A 22,584-nucleotide genomic window follows, 5' to 3' on the forward strand; every position below is an offset into this window, starting at 1 on the left:
TGCGGACACACGGTGTGGAGCGGGGCCGGCTACCAGCTCTGCCCGGGGGACACCACCACACGGTGCTCGCTGCTCACACACGCCGGGCGCCTCTGTATATAGCACTGCCCCTATGCGTGGCCATGGTGTGTGAATACGTGCACAGAGATGGCTGCTACCTAGGGAGTGATGGAGGAGGACTGCTGCTATGTGACGAGCGGTGTCCTCGGAGGTGACACCTCCAATATCTCTCTATACAGCTACTGTACAGCACGCAGCAGCCGGGAAAGAGCCTGGTGTGCCCTCAGGAGCCACAGCTGCCACTGCCTGGCCATATAACACCACAAGCTGCCACTGCCTGGCCATATAACACCACAAGCTGCCACTGCCTGGCCATATAACACCACAAGCTGCCACTGCCTGGCCATATAACACCACAAGCTGCCACTGCCTGGCCATATAACACCACCACAAGCTGCCACTGCCTGGCCATATAACGCCACAAGCTGCCACTGCCTGGCCATATAACACCACCACAAGCTGCCACTGCCTGGCCATATAACACCACAAGCTGCCACTGCCTGGCCATATAACACCACCACAAGCTGCCACTGCCTGGCCATATAACACCACAAGCTGCCACTGCCTGGCCATATAACACCAGCACAAGCTGCCACTGCCTGGCCATATAACACCACCACAAGCTGCCAATGCCTGGCCATATAACACCAGCACAAGCTGCCACTGCCTGGCCATATAACACCAGCACAAGCTGCCACTGCCTGGCCATATAACACCACAAGCTGCCACTGCCTGGCCATATAACACCACCACAAGCTGCCACTGCCTGGCCATATAACACCACAAGCTGCCACTGCCTGGCCATATAACACCACAAGCTGCCACTGCCTGGCCATATAACACCACAAGCTGCCACTGCCTGGCCATATAACACCAGCACAAGCTGCCACTGCCTGGCCATATAACACCACAAGCTGCCACTGCCTGGCCATATAACACCACCACAAGCTGCCACTGCCTGGCCATATAACACCACAAGCTGCCACTGCCTGGCCATATAACACCACCACAAGCTGCCACTGCCTGGCCATATAACACCACAAGCTGCCACTGCCTGGCCATATAACACCAGCACAAGCTGCCACTGCCTGGCCATATAACACCAGCACAAGCTGCCACTGCCTGGCCATATAACACCACAAGCTGCCACTGCCTGGCCATATAACACCAGCACAAGCTGCCACTGCCTGGCCATATAACACCACAAGCTGCCACTGCCTGGCCATATAACACCACCACAAGCTGCCACTGCCTGGCCATATAACACCACAAGCTGCCACTGCCTGGCCATATAATACCACCACAAGCTGCCACTGCCTGGCCATATAACACCACCACAAGCTGCCACTGCCTGGCCATATAACACCACCACAAGCTGCCACTGCCTGGCCATATAACACCACCACCAGCTGCCACTGCCTGGCCATATAACACCACCACAAGCTGCCACTGCCTGGCCATATAACAACACCACAAGCTGCCACTGCCTGGCCATATAACACCACCACAAGCTGCCACTGACTGGCCATATAACACCACAAGCTGCTACTGTCTGGCCATATAACACCACCACAAGCTGCCACTGCCTGGCCATATAACACCACAAGCTGCCACTGCCTGGCCATATAACACCACCACAAGCTGCCACTGCCTGGCCATATAACACCACAAGCTGCCACTGCCTGGCCATATAACACCAGCACAAGCTGCCACTGCCTGGCCATATAACACCAGCACAAGCTGCCACTGCCTGGCCATATAACACCAGCACAAGCTGCCACTGCCTGGCCATATAACACCACAAGCTGCCACTGCCTGGCCATATAACACCACCACAAGCTGCCACTGCCTGGCCATATAACACCACAAGCTGCCACTGCCTGGCCATATAACACCACAAGCTGCCACTGCCTGGCCATATAACACCACAAGCTGCCACTGCCTGGCCATATAACACCACCACAAGTTGCCACTGCCTGGCCATATAACACCACAAGCTGCCACTGCCTGGCCATATAACACCACAAGCTGCCACTGCCTGGCCATATAACACCACAAGCTGCCACTGCCTGGCCATATAACACCAGCACAAGCTGCCACTGCCTGGCCATATAACACCACAAGCTGCCACTGCCTGGCCATATAACACCACCACAAGCTGCCACTGCCTGGCCATATAACACCACAAGCTGCCACTGCCTGGCCATATAACACCACCACAAGCTGCCACTGCCTGGCCATATAACACCACAAGCTGCCACTGCCTGGCCATATAACACCAGCACAAGCTGCCACTGCCTGGCCATATAACACCAGCACAAGCTGCCACTGCCTGGCCATATAACACCACAAGCTGCCACTGCCTGGCCATATAACACCAGCACAAGCTGCCACTGCCTGGCCATATAACACCACAAGCTGCCACTGCCTGGCCATATAACACCACCACAAGCTGCCACTGCCTGGCCATATAACACCACAAGCTGCCACTGCCTGGCCATATAATACCACCACAAGCTGCCACTGCCTGGCCATATAACACCACCACAAGCTGCCACTGCCTGGCCATATAACACCACCACAAGCTGCCACTGCCTGGCCATATAACACCACCACCAGCTGCCACTGCCTGGCCATATAACACCACCACAAGCTGCCACTGCCTGGCCATATAACAACACCACAAGCTGCCACTGCCTGGCCATATAACACCACCACAAGCTGCCACTGACTGGCCATATAACACCACAAGCTGCTACTGTCTGGCCATATAACACCACCACAAGCTGCCACTGCCTGGCCATATAACACCACAAGCTGCCACTGCCTGGCCATATAACACCACCACAAGCTGCCACTGCCTGGCCATATAACACCACAAGCTGCCACTGCCTGGCCATATAACACCAGCACAAGCTGCCACTGCCTGGCCATATAACACCAGCACAAGCTGCCACTGCCTGGCCATATAACACCAGCACAAGCTGCCACTGCCTGGCCATATAACACCACAAGCTGCCACTGCCTGGCCATATAACACCACCACAAGCTGCCACTGCCTGGCCATATAACACCACAAGCTGCCACTGCCTGGCCATATAACACCACAAGCTGCCACTGCCTGGCCATATAACACCACAAGCTGCCACTGCCTGGCCATATAACACCAGCACAAGCTGCCACTGCCTGGCCATATAACACCACAAGCTGCCACTGCCTGGCCATATAACACCACCACAAGCTGCCACTGCCTGGCCATATAACACCACAAGCTGCCACTGCCTGGCCATATAACACCACCACAAGCTGCCACTGCCTGGCCATATAACACTACAAGCTGCCACTGCCTGGCCATATAACACCAGCACAAGCTGCCACTGCCTGGCCATATAACACCAGCACAAGCTGCCACTGCCTGGCCATATAACACCAGCACAAGCTGCCACTGCCTGGCCATATAACACCACAAGCTGCCACTGCCTGGCCATATAACACCACCACAAGCTGCCACTGCCTGGCCATATAACACCACAAGCTGCCACTGCCTGGCCATATAATACCACCACAAGCTGCCACTGCCTGGCCATATAACACCACCACAAGCTGCCACTGCCTGGCCATATAACACCACCACAAGCTGCCACTGCCTGGCCATATAACACCACCACCAGCTGCCACTGCCTGGCCATATAACACCACCACAAGCTGCCACTGCCTGGCCATATAACAACACCACAAGCTGCCACTGCCTGGCCATATAACACCACCACAAGCTGCCACTGACTGGCCATATAACACCACAAGCTGCTACTGTCTGGCCATATAACACCACCACAAGCTGCCACTGCCTGGCCATATAACACCACAAGCTGCCACTGCCTGGCCATATAACACCACAAGCTGCCACTGCCTGGCCATATAACACCACCACAAGCTGCCACTGCCTGGCCATATAACACCACCACAAGCGGTCACTGCCTGGCCATATAACACCACCACAAGCTGCCACTGCCTGGCCATATAACACCACCACAAGCTGCCACTGCCTGGCCATATAACACCACCACAAGCTGTCACTGCCTGGCCATATAACACCACCACAAGCTGCCACTGCCTGGCCATATAACACCACCACAAGCTGCCACTGCCTGGCCATATAACACCACCACAAGCTGCCACTGCCTGGCCATATAACACCACCACAAGCTGCCACTGCCTGGCCATATAATACCACCACAAGCTGCCACTGCCTGGTCATATAACACCACCACAAGCTGCCACTGCCTGGCCATATAACACCACCACAAGCTACCACTGCCTGGCCATATAACACCACCACAAGCTGCCACTGCCTGGCCATATAACACCACAAGCTGCCACTGCCTGGCCATATAACACCACAAGCTGCCACTGCCTGTCCATATAACACCACCACAAGCTGCCACTGCCTGGCCATATAACACCACCACAAGCTGCCACTGCCTGGCCATATAACACCAGCACAAGCTGCCACTGCCTGGTCATATAACACCACCACAAGCTGCCACTGCCTGGCCATATAACACCACCACAAGCTGCCACTGCCTGGCCATATAATACCACCACAAGCTGCCACTGCCTGGTCATATAACACCACCACAAGTTGCCACTGCCTGGCCATATAACACCACCACAAGCTACCACTGCCTGGCCATATAACACCACCACAAGCTGCCACTGCCTGGCCATATAACACCACAAGCTGCCACTGCCTGGCCATATAACACCACAAGCTGCCACTGCCTGTCCATATAACACCACCACAAGCTGCCACTGCCTGGCCATATAACACCACCACAAGCTGCCACTGCCTGGCCATATAACACCAGCACAAGCTGCCACTGCCTGGCCATATAACACCAGCACAAGCTACCACTGCCTGGCCATGTAACACCAGCACAAGCTGCCACTGCCTGGCCATATAACACAACCACAAGCTGCCACTGCCTGGCCATATAACACCACAAGCTGCCACTGCCTGGCCATATAACACCACAAGCTGCCACTGCCTGGCCATATAACACCACCACAAGCTGCCACTGCCTGGCCATATAACACCACCACAAGCTGCCACTGCCTGGCCATATAACACCACCACAAGCTACCACTGCCTGGCCATATAACACCACCACAAGCTGCCAATGCCTGGCCATATAACACCACAAGCTGCCACTGCCTGGCCATATAACACCACAAGCTGCCACTGCCTGGCCATATAACACCACCACAAGCTGCCACTGCCTGGCCATATAACACCACCACAAGCTGCCACTGCCTGGCCATATAACACCACCACAAGCTGCCACTGCCTGGCCATATAACACCACAAGCTGCCACTACCTGGCCATATAACACCACCACAAGCTGCCACTGCCTGGCCATATAACACCACCACAAGCTGCCACTGCCTGGCCATATAACACAGCACAAGCTGCCACTGCCTGGCCATATTACACCACCACAAGCTGCCACTGCCTGGCCATATAACACCACAAGCTGCCACTGCCTGGCCATATAACACCACAAGCTGCCACTGCCTGGCCATATAACACCACCACAAGCTGCCACTGCCTGGCCATATAACACCACCACAAGCTGCCACTGCCTGGCCATATAACACCACCACAAGCTGCCACTGCCTGGCCATATAACACCACAAGCTGCCACTGCCTGGCCATATAACACCACAAGCTGCCACTGCCTGTCCATATAACACCACCACAAGCTGCCACTGCCTGGCCATATAACACCACAAGCTGCCACTGCCTGGCCATATAACACCACCACAAGCTGCCACTGCCTGGCCATATAACACCACAAGCTGCCACTGCCTGGCCATATAACACCACCACAAGCTGCCACTGCCTGGCCATATAACACCACCACAAGCTGTCACTGCCTGGCCATATAACACCACCACAAGCTGCCACTGCCTGGCCATATAACACCACCACAAGCTGCCACTGCCTGGCCATATAACACCACCACAAGCTGTCACTGCCTTGCCATATAACACCACCACAAGCTGCCACTGCCTGGCTATATAACACCACCACAAGCTACCACTGCCTGGCCATATAACACCACCACAAGCTGCCACTGCCTGGCCATATAACACCACCACAAGCTGCCACTGCCTGGCCATATAACACCACAAGCTGCCACTGCCTGTCCATATAACACCACCACAAGCTGCCACTGCCTGGCCATATAACACCACAAGCTGCCACTGCCTGGCCATATAACACCACAAGCTGCCACTGCCTGGCCATATAACACCACCACAAGCTGCCACTGCCTGGCCATATAACACCACCACAAGCTGTCACTGCCTGGCCATATAACACCACCACAAGCTGCCACTGCCTGGCCATATAACACCACCACAAGCTGCCACTGCCTGGCCATATAACACCACCACAAGCTGTCACTGCCTGGCCATATAACATCACCACAAGCTGCCACTGCCTGGCCATATAACACCACCACAAGCTGCCACTGCCTGGCCATATAACACCACAAGCTGCCACTGCCTGGCCATATAACACCACCACAAGCTGCCACTGCCTGGCCATATAACACCACCACAAGCTGCCACTGCCTGGCCATATAACACCACCACAAGCTGCCACTGCCTGGCCATATAACACCACCACAAGCTGCCACTGCCTGGCCATATAACACCACAAGCTGCCACTGCCTGGCCATATAACACCACCACAAGCTGCCACTGACTGGCCATATAACACCACAAGCTGCTACTGCCTGGCCATATAACACCACCACAAGCTGCCACTGCCTGGCCATATAACACCACAAGCTGCCACTGCCTGGCCATATAACACCACCACAAGCTGCCACTGCCTGGCCATATAACACCACCACAAGCTGTCACTGCCTGGCCATATAACACCACCACAAGCTGCCACTGCCTGGCCATATAACACCACCACAAGCTGCCACTGCCTGGCCATATAACACCACCACAAGCTGTCACTGCCTGGCCATATAACATCACCACAAGCTGCCACTGCCTGGCCATATAACACCACCACAAGCTGCCACTGCCTGGCCATATAACACCACCACAAGCTGCCACTGCCTGGCCATATAACACCACCACAAGCTGCCACTGCCTGGCCATATAACACCACCACAAGCTGCTACTGCCTGGCCATATAACACCACCACAAGCTGCCACTGCCTGGCCATATAACACCACCACAAGCTGCCATTGCCTGGCCATATAATACCACCACAAGCTGCCACTGCCTTGCCATATAACACCACCACAAGCTGCCACTGCCTGGCTATATAACACCACCACAAGCTACCACTGCCTGGCCATATAACACCACCACAAGCTGCCACTGCCTGGCCATATAACACCACAAGCTGCCACTGCCTGGCCATATAACACCACAAGCTGCCACTGCCTGTCCATATAACACCACCACAAGCTGCCACTGCCTGGCCATATAACACCACCACAAGCTGCCACTGCCTGGCCATATAACACCAGCACAAGCTGCCACTGCCTGGCCATATAACACCAGCACAAGCTGCCACTGCCAATAGTGGTGTTATATGGCCAGGCAGTGGCAGCTTGTGGTGGTGTTATATGGCCAGGCAGTGGCAGCTTGTGGTGGTGTTATATGGCCAGGTGCCATATAACACCACCACAAGCTGCCACTGCCTGGCCATATAACACCACAAGCTGCTACTGCCTGGCCATATAACACCACAAGCTGCCACTGCCTGGCCATATAACACCACCACAAGCTGCCACTGCCTGGCCATATAACACCACCACAAGCTGTCACTGCCTGGCCATATAACACCACCACAAGCTGCCACTGCCTGGCCATATAACAGCACCACAAGCTGCCACTGCCTGGCCATATAACACCACCACAAGCTGCCACTGCCTGGCCATATAACACCACCACAAGCTGCCACTGCCTGGCCATATAACACCACCACAAGCTACCACTGCCTGGCCATATAACACCACAAGCTGCCACTGCCTGGCCATATAACACCACAAGCTGCCACTGTCTGGCCATATAACACCACAAGCTGCCACTTCCTGGCCATATAACACCACCACAAGCTGCCACTGCCTGGCCATATACCACCACAAGCTGCCACTGCCTGGCCATATAACACCACCACAAGCTACCACTGCCTGGCCATATAACACCACCACAAGCTGCCACTGCCTGGCCATATACCACCACAAGCTGCCACTGCCTGGCCATATAACACCACAAGCTGCCACTGCCTGGCCATATAACACCACCACAAGCTGCCACTGCCTAGCCATGTAACACCACCACAAGCTGCCACTGCCTGGCCATATAACACCACCACAAGCTGCCACTGCCTGGCCATATAACACCACAAGCTGCCACTACCTGGCCATATAACACCACCACAAGCTGCCACTGCCTGGCCATAAAGCACCACAAGCTGCTGCTGCCTGGCCATATAACACCACAAGCTGCCACTGCCTGGCCATATAACACCACCACAAGCTGCCACTGCCTGGCCATATAACACCACCACAAGCTGCCACTGCCTGGCCATATAACACCACCACAAGCTGCCACTGCCTGGCCATATAACACCACCACAAGCTGCCACTGCCTGGCCATATAACACCACCACAAGCTTCCACTGCCTGGCCATATAACACCACCACAAGCTGCCACTGCCTGGCCATATAACACAACAAGCTGCCACTGCCTGGCCATATAATACCACAAGCTGCCACTGCCTGGCCATATAACACCACCACAAGCTGCCACTGCCTGACCATATAACACCACCACAAGCTGCCACTGCCTGGCCATATAACACCACAAGCTGCCACTACCTGGCCATATAACACCACCACAAGCTGCCACTGCCTGGCCATATAACACCGCAAGCTGCTACTGCCTGGCTATATAACACCACAAGTTGCCACTGCCTGGCCATATAACACCACAAGCTGCTACTGCCTGGCCATATAACACCACAAGCTGCCACTGCCTGGCCATATAACACCACCACAAGCTGCCACTGCCTGGCCATATAACACCACCACAAGCTGTCACTGCCTTGCCTTATAACACCACCACAAGCTGTCACTGCCTGGCCATATAACACCACCACAAGCTGCCACTGCCTGGCCATATAACACCACAAGCTGCTACTGCCTGGCCATATAACACCACAAGCTGCCACTGCCTGGCCATATAACACCACCACAAGCTGCCACTGCCTGGCCATATAACACCACCACAAGCTGTCACTGCCTGGCCATATAACACCACCACAAGCTGCCACTGCCTGGCCATATAACACCACCACAAGCTGCCACTGCCTGGCCATATAACACCACCACAAGCTGCCACTGCCTGGCCATATAACACCACCACAAGCTACCACTGCCTGGCCATATAACACCACAAGCTGCCACTGCCTGGCCATATAACACCACAAGCTGCCACTGCCTGGCCATATAACACCACAAGCTGCCACTGCCTGGCCATATAACACCACCACAAGCTGCCACTGCCTGGCCATATAACACCACCACAAGCTGCCACTGCCTGGCCAAATAACACCACCACAAGCTACCACTGCCTGGCCATATAACACCACCACAAGCTGCCACTGCCTGGCCATATAACACCACAAGCTGCCACTGCCTGGCCATATAACACCACAAGCTGCCACTACCTGGCCATATAACACCACCACAAGCTGCCACTGCCTGGCCATATAACACCACCACAAGCTGCCACTGCCTGGCCATATAACACAGCACAAGCTGCCACTGCCTGGCCATATTACACCACCACAAGCTGCCACTGCCTGGCCATATAACACCACAAGCTGCCACTGCCTGGCCATATAACACCACAAGCTGCCACTGCCTGGCCATATAACACCACCACAAGCTGCCACTGCCTGGCCATATAACACCACCACAAGCTGCCACTGCCTGGCCATATAACACCACCACAAGCTGCCACTGCCTGGCCATATAACACCACCACAAGCTGCCACTGCCTGGCCATATAACACCACCACAAGCTGCCACTGCCTGGCCATATAACACCACCACAAGCTGCCACTGACTGGCCATATAACACCACAAGCTGCTACTGCCTGGCCATATAACACCACCACAAGCTGCCACTGCCTGGCCATATAACACCACAAGCTGCCACTGGCTGGCCATATAACACCACAAGCTGCCACTGCCTGGCCATATAACACCACCACAAGCTGCCACTGCCTGGCCATATAACACCACCACAAGCTGTCACTGACTGGCCATATAACACCACAAGCTGCTACTGCCTGGCCATATAACACCACCACAAGCTGCCACTGCCTGGCCATATAACACCACAAGCTGCCACTGGCTGGCCATATAACACCACAAGCTGCCACTGCCTGGCCATATAACACCACCACAAGCTGCCACTGCCTGGCCATATAACACCACCACAAGCTACCACTGCCTGGCCATATAACACCACAAGCTGCCACTGCCTGGCCATATAACACCACAAGCTGCCACTGCCTGGCCATATAACACCACAAGCTGCCACTGCCTGGCCATATAACACCACCACAAGCTGCCACTGCCTGGCCATATAACACCACCACAAGCTGCCACTGCCTGGCCAAATAACACCACCACAAGCTACCACTGCCTGGCCATATAACACCACCACAAGCTGCCACTGCCTGGCCATATAACACCACAAGCTGCCACTGCCTGGCCATATAACACCACAAGCTGCCACTACCTGGCCATATAACACCACCACAAGCTGCCACTGCCTGGCCATATAACACCACCACAAGCTGCCACTGCCTGGCCATATAACACAGCACAAGCTGCCACTGCCTGGCCATATTACACCACCACAAGCTGCCACTGCCTGGCCATATAACACCACAAGCTGCCACTGCCTGGCCATATAACACCACAAGCTGCCACTGCCTGGCCATATAACACCACCACAAGCTGCCACTGCCTGGCCATATAACACCACCACAAGCTGCCACTGCCTGGCCATATAACACCACCACAAGCTGCCACTGCCTGGCCATATAACACCACCACAAGCTGCCACTGCCTGGCCATATAACACCACCACAAGCTGCCACTGCCTGGCCATATAACACCACCACAAGCTGCCACTGACTGGCCATATAACACCACAAGCTGCTACTGCCTGGCCATATAACACCACCACAAGCTGCCACTGCCTGGCCATATAACACCACAAGCTGCCACTGGCTGGCCATATAACACCACAAGCTGCCACTGCCTGGCCATATAACACCACCACAAGCTGCCACTGCCTGGCCATATAACACCACCACAAGCTGTCACTGCCTGGCCATATAACACCACCACAAGCTGCCACTGCCTGGCCATATAACACCACCACAAGCTGCCACTGCCTGGCCATATAACACCACCACAAGCTGCCACTGCCTGGCCATATAACACCACCACAAGCTGCCACTGCCTGACCATATAACACCACCACAAGCTGCCACTGCCTGGCCATATAACACCACAAGCTGCCACTACCTGGCCATATAACACCACCACAAGCTGCCACTGCCTGGCCATATAACACCGCAAGCTGCTACTGCCTGGCTATATAACACCACAAGCTGCCACTGCCTGGCCATATAATACCACAAGCTGCTACTGCCTGGCCATATAACACCACAAGCTGCCACTGCCTGGCCATATAACACCACCACAAGCTGCCACTGCCTGGCCATATAACACCACCACAAGCTGTCACTGCCTGGCCATATAACACCACCACAAGCTGTCACTGCCTTGCCTTATAACACCACCACAAGCTGTCACTGCCTGGCCATATAACACCACCACAAGCTGCCACTGCCTGGCCATATAACACCACAAGCTGCTACTGCCTGGCCATATAACACCACAAGCTGCCACTGCCTGGCCATATAACACCACCACAAGCTGCCACTGCCTGGCCATATAACACCACCACAAGCTGTCACTGCCTGGCCATATAACACCACCACAAGCTGCCACTGCCTGGCCATATAACACCACCACAAGCTGCCACTGCCTGGCCATATAACACCACCACAAGCTGCCACTGCCTGGCCATATAACACCACCACAAGCTACCACTGCCTGGCCATATAACACCACAAGCTGCCACTGCCTGGCCATATAACACCACAAGCTGCCACTGCCTGGCCATATAACACCACAAGCTGCCACTGCCTGGCCTTATAACACCACCACAAGCTGCCACTGCCTGGCCATATAACACCACCACAAGCTGCCACTGCCTGGCCAAATAACACCACCACAAGCTACCACTGCCTGGCCATATAACACCACCACAAGCTGCCACTGCCTGGCCATATAACACCACAAGCTGCCACTGCCTGGCCATATAACACCACAAGCTGCCACTACCTGGCCATATAACACCACCACAAGCTGCCACTGCCTGGCCATATAACACCACCACAAGCTGCCACTGCCTGGCCATATAACACAGCACAAGCTGCCACTGCCTGGCCATATTACACCACCACAAGCTGCCACTGCCTGGCCATATAACACCACAAGCTGCCACTGCCTGGCCATATAACACCACAAGCTGCCACTGCCTGGCCATATAACACCACCACAAGCTGCCACTGCCTGGCCATATAACACCACCACAAGCTGCCACTGCCTGGCCATATAACACCACCACAAGCTGCCACTGCCTGGCCATATAACACCACCACAAGCTGCCACTGCCTGGCCATATAACAACACCACAAGCTGCCACTGCCTGGCCATATAACACCACCACAAGCTGCCACTGACTGGCCATATAACACCACAAGCTGCTACTGCCTGGCCATATAACACCACCACAAGCTGCCACTGCCTGGCCATATAACACCACAAGCTGCCACTGGCTGGCCATATAACACCACAAGCTGCCACTGCCTGGCCATATAACACCACCACAAGCTGCCACTGCCTGGCCATATAACACCACCACAAGCTGTCACTGCCTGGCCATATAACACCACCACAAGCTGCCACTGCCTGGCCATATAACACCACCACAAGCTGCCACTGCCTGGCCATATAACACCACCACAAGCTGCCACTGCCTGGCCATATAACACCACCACAAGCTGCCACTGCCTGACCATATAACACCACCACAAGCTGCCACTGCCTGGCCATATAACACCACAAGCTGCCACTACCTGGCCATATAACACCACCACAAGCTGCCACTGCCTGGCCATATAACACCGCAAGCTGCTACTGCCTGGCTATATAACACCACAAGCTGCCACTGCCTGGCCATATAACACCACAAGCTGCTACTGCCTGGCCATATAACACCACAAGCTGCCACTGCCTGGCCATATAACACCACCACAAGCTGCCACTGCCTGGCCATATAACACCACCACAAGCTGTCACTGCCTTGCCTTATAACACCACCACAAGCTGTCACTGCCTGGCCATATAACACCACCACAAGCTGCCACTGCCTGGCCATATAACACCACAAGCTGCTACTGCCTGGCCATATAACACCACAAGCTGCCACTGCCTGGCCATATAACACCACCACAAGCTGCCACTGCCTGGCCATATAACACCACCACAAGCTGTCACTGCCTGGCCATATAACACCACCACAAGCTGCCACTGCCTGGCCATATAACACCACCACAAGCTGCCACTGCCTGGCCATATAACACCACCACAAGCTGCCACTGCCTGGCCATATAACACCACCACAAGCTACCACTGCCTGGCCATATAACACCACAAGCTGCCACTGCCTGGCCATATAACACCACAAGCTGCCACTGCCTGGCCATATAACACCACAAGCTGCCACTGCCTGGCCATATAACACCACCAAAAGCTGCCACTGCCTGGCCATATAACACCACCACAAGCTGCCACTGCCTGGCCAAATAACACCACCACAAGCTACCACTGCCTGGCCATATAACACCACCACAAGCTGCCACTGCCTGGCCATATAACACCACAAGCTGCCACTGCCTGGCCATATAACACCACAAGCTGCCACTACCTGGCCATATAACACCACCACAAGCTGCCACTGCCTGGCCATATAACACCACCACAAGCTGCCACTGCCTGGCCATATAACACAGCACAAGCTGCCACTGCCTGGCCATATTACACCACCACAAGCTGCCACTGCCTGGCCATATAACACCACAAGCTGCCACTGCCTGGCCATATAACACCACAAGCTGCCACTGCCTGGCCATATAACACCACCACAAGCTGCCACTGCCTGGCCATATAACACCACCACAAGCTGCCACTGCCTGGCCATATAACACCACCACAAGCTGCCACTGCCTGGCCATATAACACCACCACAAGCTGCCACTGCCTGGCCATATAACAACACCACAAGCTGCCACTGCCTGGCCATATAACACCACCACAAGCTGCCACTGACTGGCCATATAACACCACAAGCTGCTACTGCCTGGCCATATAACACCACCACAAGCTGCCACTGCCTGGCCATATAACACCACAAGCTGCCACTGGCTGGCCATATAACACCACAAGCTGCCACTGCCTGGCCATATAACACCACCACAAGCTGCCACTGCCTGGCCATATATTACCACCACAAGCTGTCACTGCCTGGCCATATAACACCACCACAAGCTGCCACTGCCTGGCCATATAACACCACCACAAGCTGCCACTGCCTGGCCATATAACACCACCACAAGCTGTCACTGCCTGGCCATATAACACCACCACAAGCTGCCACTGCCTGGCCATATAACACCACCACAAGCTGCCACTGCCTGGCCATATAACACCACCACAAGCTGCCACTGCCTGGCCATATAACACCACCACAAGCTGCTACTGCCTGGCCATATAACACCACCACAAGCTACAACTGCCTGGCCATATAACACCACCACAAGCTGCCACTGCCTGGCCATATAATACCACCACAAGCTGCCACTGCCTTGCCATATAACACCACCACAAGCTGCCACTGCCTGGCTATATAACACCACCACAAGCTACCACTGCCTGGCCATATAACACCAACACAAGCTGCCACTGCCTGGCCATATAACACCACAAGCTGCCACTGCCTGGCCATATAACACCACAAGCTGCCACTGCCTGTCCATATAACACCACCACAAGCTGCCACTGCCTGGCCATATAACACCACCACAAGCTGCCACTGCCTGGCCATATAACACCAGCACAAGCTGCCACTGCCTGGCCATATAACACCAGCACAAGCTGCCACTGCCAATAGTGGTGTTATATGGCCAGGCAGTGGCAGCTTGTGGTGGTGTTATATGGCCAGGCAGTGGCAGCTTGTGGTGGTGTTATATGGCCAGGTGCCATATAACACCACCACAAGCTGCCACTGCCTGGCCATATAACACCACAAGCTGCTACTGCCTGGCCATATAACACCACAAGCTGCCACTGCCTGGCCATATAACACCACCACAAGCTGCCACTGCCTGGCCATATAACACCACCACAAGCTGTCACTGCCTGGCCATATAACACCACCACAAGCTGCCACTGCCTGGCCATATAACAGCACCACAAGCTGCCACTGCCTGGCCATATAACACCACCACAAGCTGCCACTGCCTGGCCATATAACACCACCACAAGCTGCCACTGCCTGGCCATATAACACCACCACAAGCTACCACTGCCTGGCCATATAACACCACAAGCTGCCACTGCCTGGCCATATAACACCACAAGCTGCCACTGCCTGGCCATATAACACCACAAGCTGCCACTGCCTGGCCATATAACACCACCACAAGCTGCCACTGCCTGGCCATATACCACCACAAGCTGCCACTGCCTGGCCATATAACACCACCACAAGCTACCACTGCCTGGCCATATAACACCACCACAAGCTGCCACTGCCTGGCCATATACCACCACAAGCTGCCACTGCCTGGCCATATAACACCACAAGCTGCCACTGCCTGGCCATATAACACCACCACAAGCTGCCACTGCCTAGCCATGTAACACCACCACAAGCTGCCACTGCCTGGCCATATAACACCACCACAAGCTGCCACTGCCTGGCCATATAACACCACAAGCTGCCACTACCTGGCCATATAACACCACCACAAGCTGCCACTGCCTGGCCATAAAGCACCACAAGCTGCTGCTGCCTGGCCATATAACACCACAAGCTGCCACTGCCTGGCCATATAACACCACCACAAGCTGCCACTGCCTGGCCATATAACACCACCACAAGCTGCCACTGCCTGGCCATATAACACCACCACAAGCTGCCACTGCCTGGCCATATAACACCACCACAAGCTGCCACTGCCTGGCCAAATAACACCACCACAAGCTTCCACTGCCTGGCCATATAACACCACCACAAGCTGCCACTGCCTGGCCATATAACACAACAAGCTGCCACTGCCTGACCATATAATACCACAAGCTGCCACTGCCTGGCCATATAACACCACCACAAGCTGCCACTGCCTGACCATATAACACCACCACAAGCTGCCACTGCCTGGCCATATAACACCACAAGCTGCCACTACCTGGCCATATAACACCACCACAAGCTGCCACTGCCTGGCCATATAACACCGCAAGCTGCTACTGCCTGGCTATATAACACCACAAGCTGCCACTGCCTGGCCATATAACACCACAAGCTGCTACTGCCTGGCCATATAACACCACAAGCTGCCACTGCCTGGCCATATAACACCACCACAAGCTGCCACTGCCTGGCCATATAACACCACCACAAGCTGTCACTGCCTTGCCTTATAACACCACCACAAGCTGTCACTGCCTGGCCATATAACACCACCACAAGCTGCCACTGCCTGGCCATATAACACCACAAGCTGCTACTGCCTGGCCATATAACACCACAAGCTGCCACTGCCTGGCCATATAACACCACCACAAGCTGCCACTGCCTGGCCATATAACACCACCACAAGCTGTCACTGCCTGGCCATATAACACCACCACAAGCTGCCACTGCCTGGCCATATAACACCACCACAAGCTGCCACTTCCTGGCCATATAACACCACCACAAGCTGCCACTGCCTGGCCATATAACACCACCACAAGCTACCACTGCCTGGCCATATAACACCACAAGCTGCCACTGCCTGGCCATATAACACCACAAGCTGCCACTGCCTGGCCATATAACACCACAAGCTGCCACTGCCTGTCCATATAACACCACCACAAGCTGCCACTGCCTGGCCATATAACACCACCACAAGCTGCCACTGCCTGGCCAAATAACACCACCACAAGCTACCACTGCCTGGCCATATAACACCACCACAAGCTGCCACTGCCTGGCCATATAACACCACAAGCTGCCACTGCCTGGCCATATAACACCACAAGTTGCCACTGCCTGGCCATATAACACCACCACAAGCTGCCACTGCCTGGCCATATAACACCACCACAAGCTGCCACTGCCTGGCCATATAACACCACCACAAGCTGCCACTGCCTGGCCATATAACACCACCACAAGCTGCCACTGCCTGGCCATATAACACCACCACAAGCTACCACTGCCTGGCCATATAACACCACAAGCTGCCACTGCCTGGCCATATAACACCACAAGCTGCCACTGCCTGGCCATATAACACCACAAGCTGCCACTGCCTGGCCATATAACACCACCAAAAGCTGCCACTGCCTGGCCATATAACACCACCACAAGCTGCCACTGCCTGGCCAAATAACACCACCACAAGCTACCACTGCCTGGCCATATAACACCACCACAAGCTGCCACTGCCTGGCCATATAACACCACAAGCTGCCACTGCCTGGCCATATAACACCACAAGCTGCCACTACCTGGCCATATAACACCACCACAAGCTGCCACTGCCTGGCCATATAACACCACCACAAGCTGCCACTGCCTGGCCATATAACACAGCACAAGCTGCCACTGCCTGGCCATATTACACCACCACAAGCTGCCACTGCCTGGCCATATAACACCACAAACTGCCACTGCCTGGCCATATAACACCACAAGCTGCCACTGCCTGGCCATATAACACCACCACAAGCTGCCACTGCCTGGCCATATAACACCACCACAAGCTGCCACTGCCTGGCCATATAACACCACCACAAGCTGCCACTGCCTGGCCATATAACACCACCACAAGCTGCCACTGCCTGGCCATATAACAACACCACAAGCTGCCACTGCCTGGCCATATAACACCACCACAAGCTGCCACTGACTGGCCATAAAACACCACAAGCTGCTACTGCCTGGCCATATAACACCACCACAAGCTGCCACTGCCTGGCCATATAACACCACAAGCTGCCACTGGCTGGCCATATAACACCACAAGCTGCCACTGCCTGGCCATATAACACCACCACAAGCTGCCACTGCCTGGCCATATAACACCACCACAAGCTGTCACTGCCTGGCCATATAACACCACCACAAGCTGCCACTGCCTGGCCATATAACACCACCACAAGCTGCCACTGCCTGGCCATATAACACCACCACAAGCTGTCACTGCCTGGCCATATAACACCACCACAAGCTGCCACTGCCTGGCCATATAACACCACCACAAGCTGCCACTGCCTGGCCATATAACACCACCACAAGCTGCCACTGCCTGGCCATATAACACCACCACAAGCTGCTACTGCCTGGCCATATAACACCACCACAAGCTACAACTGCCTGGCCATATAACACCACCACAAGCTGCCACTGCCTGGCCATATAATACCACCACAAGCTGCCACTGCCTTGCCATATAACACCACCACAAGCTGCCACTGCCTGGCTATATAACACCACCACAAGCTACCACTGCCTGGCCATATAACACCACCACAAGCTGCCACTGCCTGGCCATATAACACCACAAGCTGCCACTGCCTGGCCATATAACACCACAAGCTGCCACTGCCTGTCCATATAACACCACCACAAGCTGCCACTGCCTGGCCATATAACACCACCACAAGCTGCCACTGCCTGGCCATATAACACCAGCACAAGCTGCCACTGCCTGGCCATATAACACCAGCACAAGCTGCCACTGCCAATAGTGGTGTTATATGGCCAGGCAGTGGCAGCTTGTGGTGGTGTTATATGGCCAGGCAGTGGCAGCTTGTGGTGGTGTTATATGGCCAGGTGCCATATAACACCACCACAAGCTGCCACTGCCTGGCCATATAACACCACAAGCTGCTACTGCCTGGCCATATAACACCACAAGCTGCCACTGCCTGGCCATATAACACCACCACAAGCTGCCACTGCCTGGCCATATAACACCACCACAAGCTGTCACTGCCTGGCCATATAACACCACCACAAGCTGCCACTGCCTGGCCATATAACAGCACCACAAGCTGCCACTGCCTGGCCATATAACACCACCACAAGCTGCCACTGCCTGGCCATATAACACCACCACAAGCTGCCACTGCCTGGCCATATAACACCACCACAAGCTACCACTGCCTGGCCATATAACACCACAAGCTGCCACTGCCTGGCCATATAACACCACAAGCTGCCACTGCCTGGCCATATAACACCACAAGCTGCCACTGCCTGGCCATATAACACCACCACAAGCTGCCACTGCCTGGCCATATACCACCACAAGCTGCCACTGCCTGGCCATATAACACCACCACAAGCTGCCACTGCCTGGCCATATAACACCACCACAAGCTGTCACTGCCTTGCCTTATAACACCACCACAAGCTGTCACTGCCTGGCCATATAACACCACCACAAGCTGCTACTGCCTGGCCATATAACACCACAAGCTGCCAGTGCCTGGCCATATAACACCACCACAAGCTGCCACTGCCTGGCCATATAACACCACCACAAGCTGTCACTGCCTGGCCATATAACACCACCACAAGCTGCCACTGCCTGGCCATATAACACCACCACAAGCTGCCACTTCCTGGCCATATAACACCACCACAAGCTGCCACTGCCTGGCCATATAACACCACCACAAGCTACCACTGCCTGGCCATATAACACCACAAGCTGCCACTGCCTGGCCATATAACACCACAAGCTGCCACTGCCTGGCCATATAACACCACAAGCTGCCACTGCCTGGCCATATAACACCACCACAAGCTACCACTGCCTGGCCATATAACACCACCACAAGCTGCCACTGCCTGGCCATATAACACCACAAGCTGCCACTGCCTGGCCATATAACACCACAAGTTGCCACTGCCTGGCCATATAACACCACCACAAGCTGCCACTGCCTGGCCATATAACACCACCACAAGCTGCCACTGCCTGGCCATATAACACCACCACAAGCTGCCACTGCCTGGCCATATAACACCACAAGCTGCCACTGCCTGGCCATATAACACCACAAGTTGCCACTGCCTGGCCATATAACACCACCACAAGCTGCCACTGCCTGGCCATATAACACCACCACAAGCTGCCACTGCCTGGCCATATAACACCACCACAAGCTGCCACTGCCTGGCCATATAACACCACCACAAGCTGCCACTGCCTGGCCAAATAACACCACCACAAGCTACCACTGCCTGGCCATATAACACCACCACAAGCTGCCACTGCCTGGCCATATAACACCACAAGCTGCCACTGCCTGGCCATATAACACCACAAGTTGCCACTGCCTGGCCATATAACACCACCACAAGCTGCCACTGCCTGGCCATATAACACCACCACAAGCTGCCACTGCCTGGCCATATAACACCACCACAAGCTGCCACTGCCTGGCCATATAACACCACCACAAGCTGCCACTGCCTGGCCATATAACACCACCACAAGCTACCACTGCCTGGCCATATAACACCACAAGCTGCCACTGCCTGGCCATATAACACCACAAGCTGCCACTGCCTGGCCATATAACACCACAAGCTGCCACTGCCTGGCCATATAACACCACCAAAAGCTGCCACTGCCTGGCCATATAACACCACCACAAGCTGCCACTGCCTGGCCAAATAACACCACCACAAGCTACCACTGCCTGGCCATATAACACCACCACAAGCTGCCACTGCCTGGCCATATAACACCACAAGCTGCCACTGCCTGGCCATATAACACCACAAGCTGCCACTACCTGGCCATATAACACCACCACAAGCTGCCACTGCCTGGCCATATAACACCACCACAAGCTGCCACTGCCTGGCCATATAACACAGCACAAGCTGCCACTGCCTGGCCATATTACACCACCACAAGCTGCCACTGCCTGGCCATATAACACCACAAGCTGCCACTGCCTGGCCATATAACACCACAAGCTGCCACTGCCTGGCCATATAACACCACCACAAGCTGCCACTGCCTGGCCATATAACACCACCACAAGCTGCCACTGCCTGGCCATATAACACCACCACAAGCTGCCACTGCCTGGCCATATAACACCACCACAAGCTGCCACTGCCTGGCCATATAACAACACCACAAGCTGCCACTGCCTGGCCATATAACACCACCACAAGCTGCCACTGACTGGCCATATAACACCACAAGCTGCTACTGCCTGGCCATATAACACCACCACAAGCTGCCACTGCCTGGCCATATAACACCACAAGCTGCCACTGGCTGGCCATATAACACCACAAGCTGCCACTGCCTGGCCATATAACACCACCACAAGCTGCCACTGCCTGGCCATATAACACCACCACAAGCTGTCACTGCCTGGCCATATAACACCACCACAAGCTGCCACTGCCTGGCCATATAACACCACCACAAGCTGCCACTTCCTGGCCATATAACACCACCACAAGCTGTCACTGCCTGGCCATATAACACCACCACAAGCTGCCACTGCCTGGCCATATAACACCACCACAAGCTGCCACTGCCTGGCCATATAACACCACCACAAGCTGCCACTGCCTGGCCATATAACACCACCACAAGCTGCTACTGCCTGGCCATATAACACCACCACAAGCTACAACTGCCTGGCCATATAACACCACCACAAGCTGCCACTGCCTGGCCATATAATACCACCACAAGCTGCCACTGCCTTGCCATATAACACCACCACAAGCTGCCACTGACTGGCCATATAACACCACAAGCTGCTACTGCCTGGCCATATAACACCACCACAAGCTGCCACTGCCTGGCCATATAACACCACAAGCTGCCACTGGCTGGCCATATAACACCACAAGCTGCCACTGCCTGGCCATATAACACCACCACAAGCTGCCACTGCCTGGCCATATAACACCACCACAAGCTGTCACTGCCTGGCCATATAACACCACCACA

Source organism: Anomaloglossus baeobatrachus, chromosome 7, assembly GCF_048569485.1.
Source record: "Anomaloglossus baeobatrachus isolate aAnoBae1 chromosome 7, aAnoBae1.hap1, whole genome shotgun sequence".
NCBI classification, from domain to species: Eukaryota; Metazoa; Chordata; class Amphibia; order Anura; family Aromobatidae; genus Anomaloglossus; species Anomaloglossus baeobatrachus.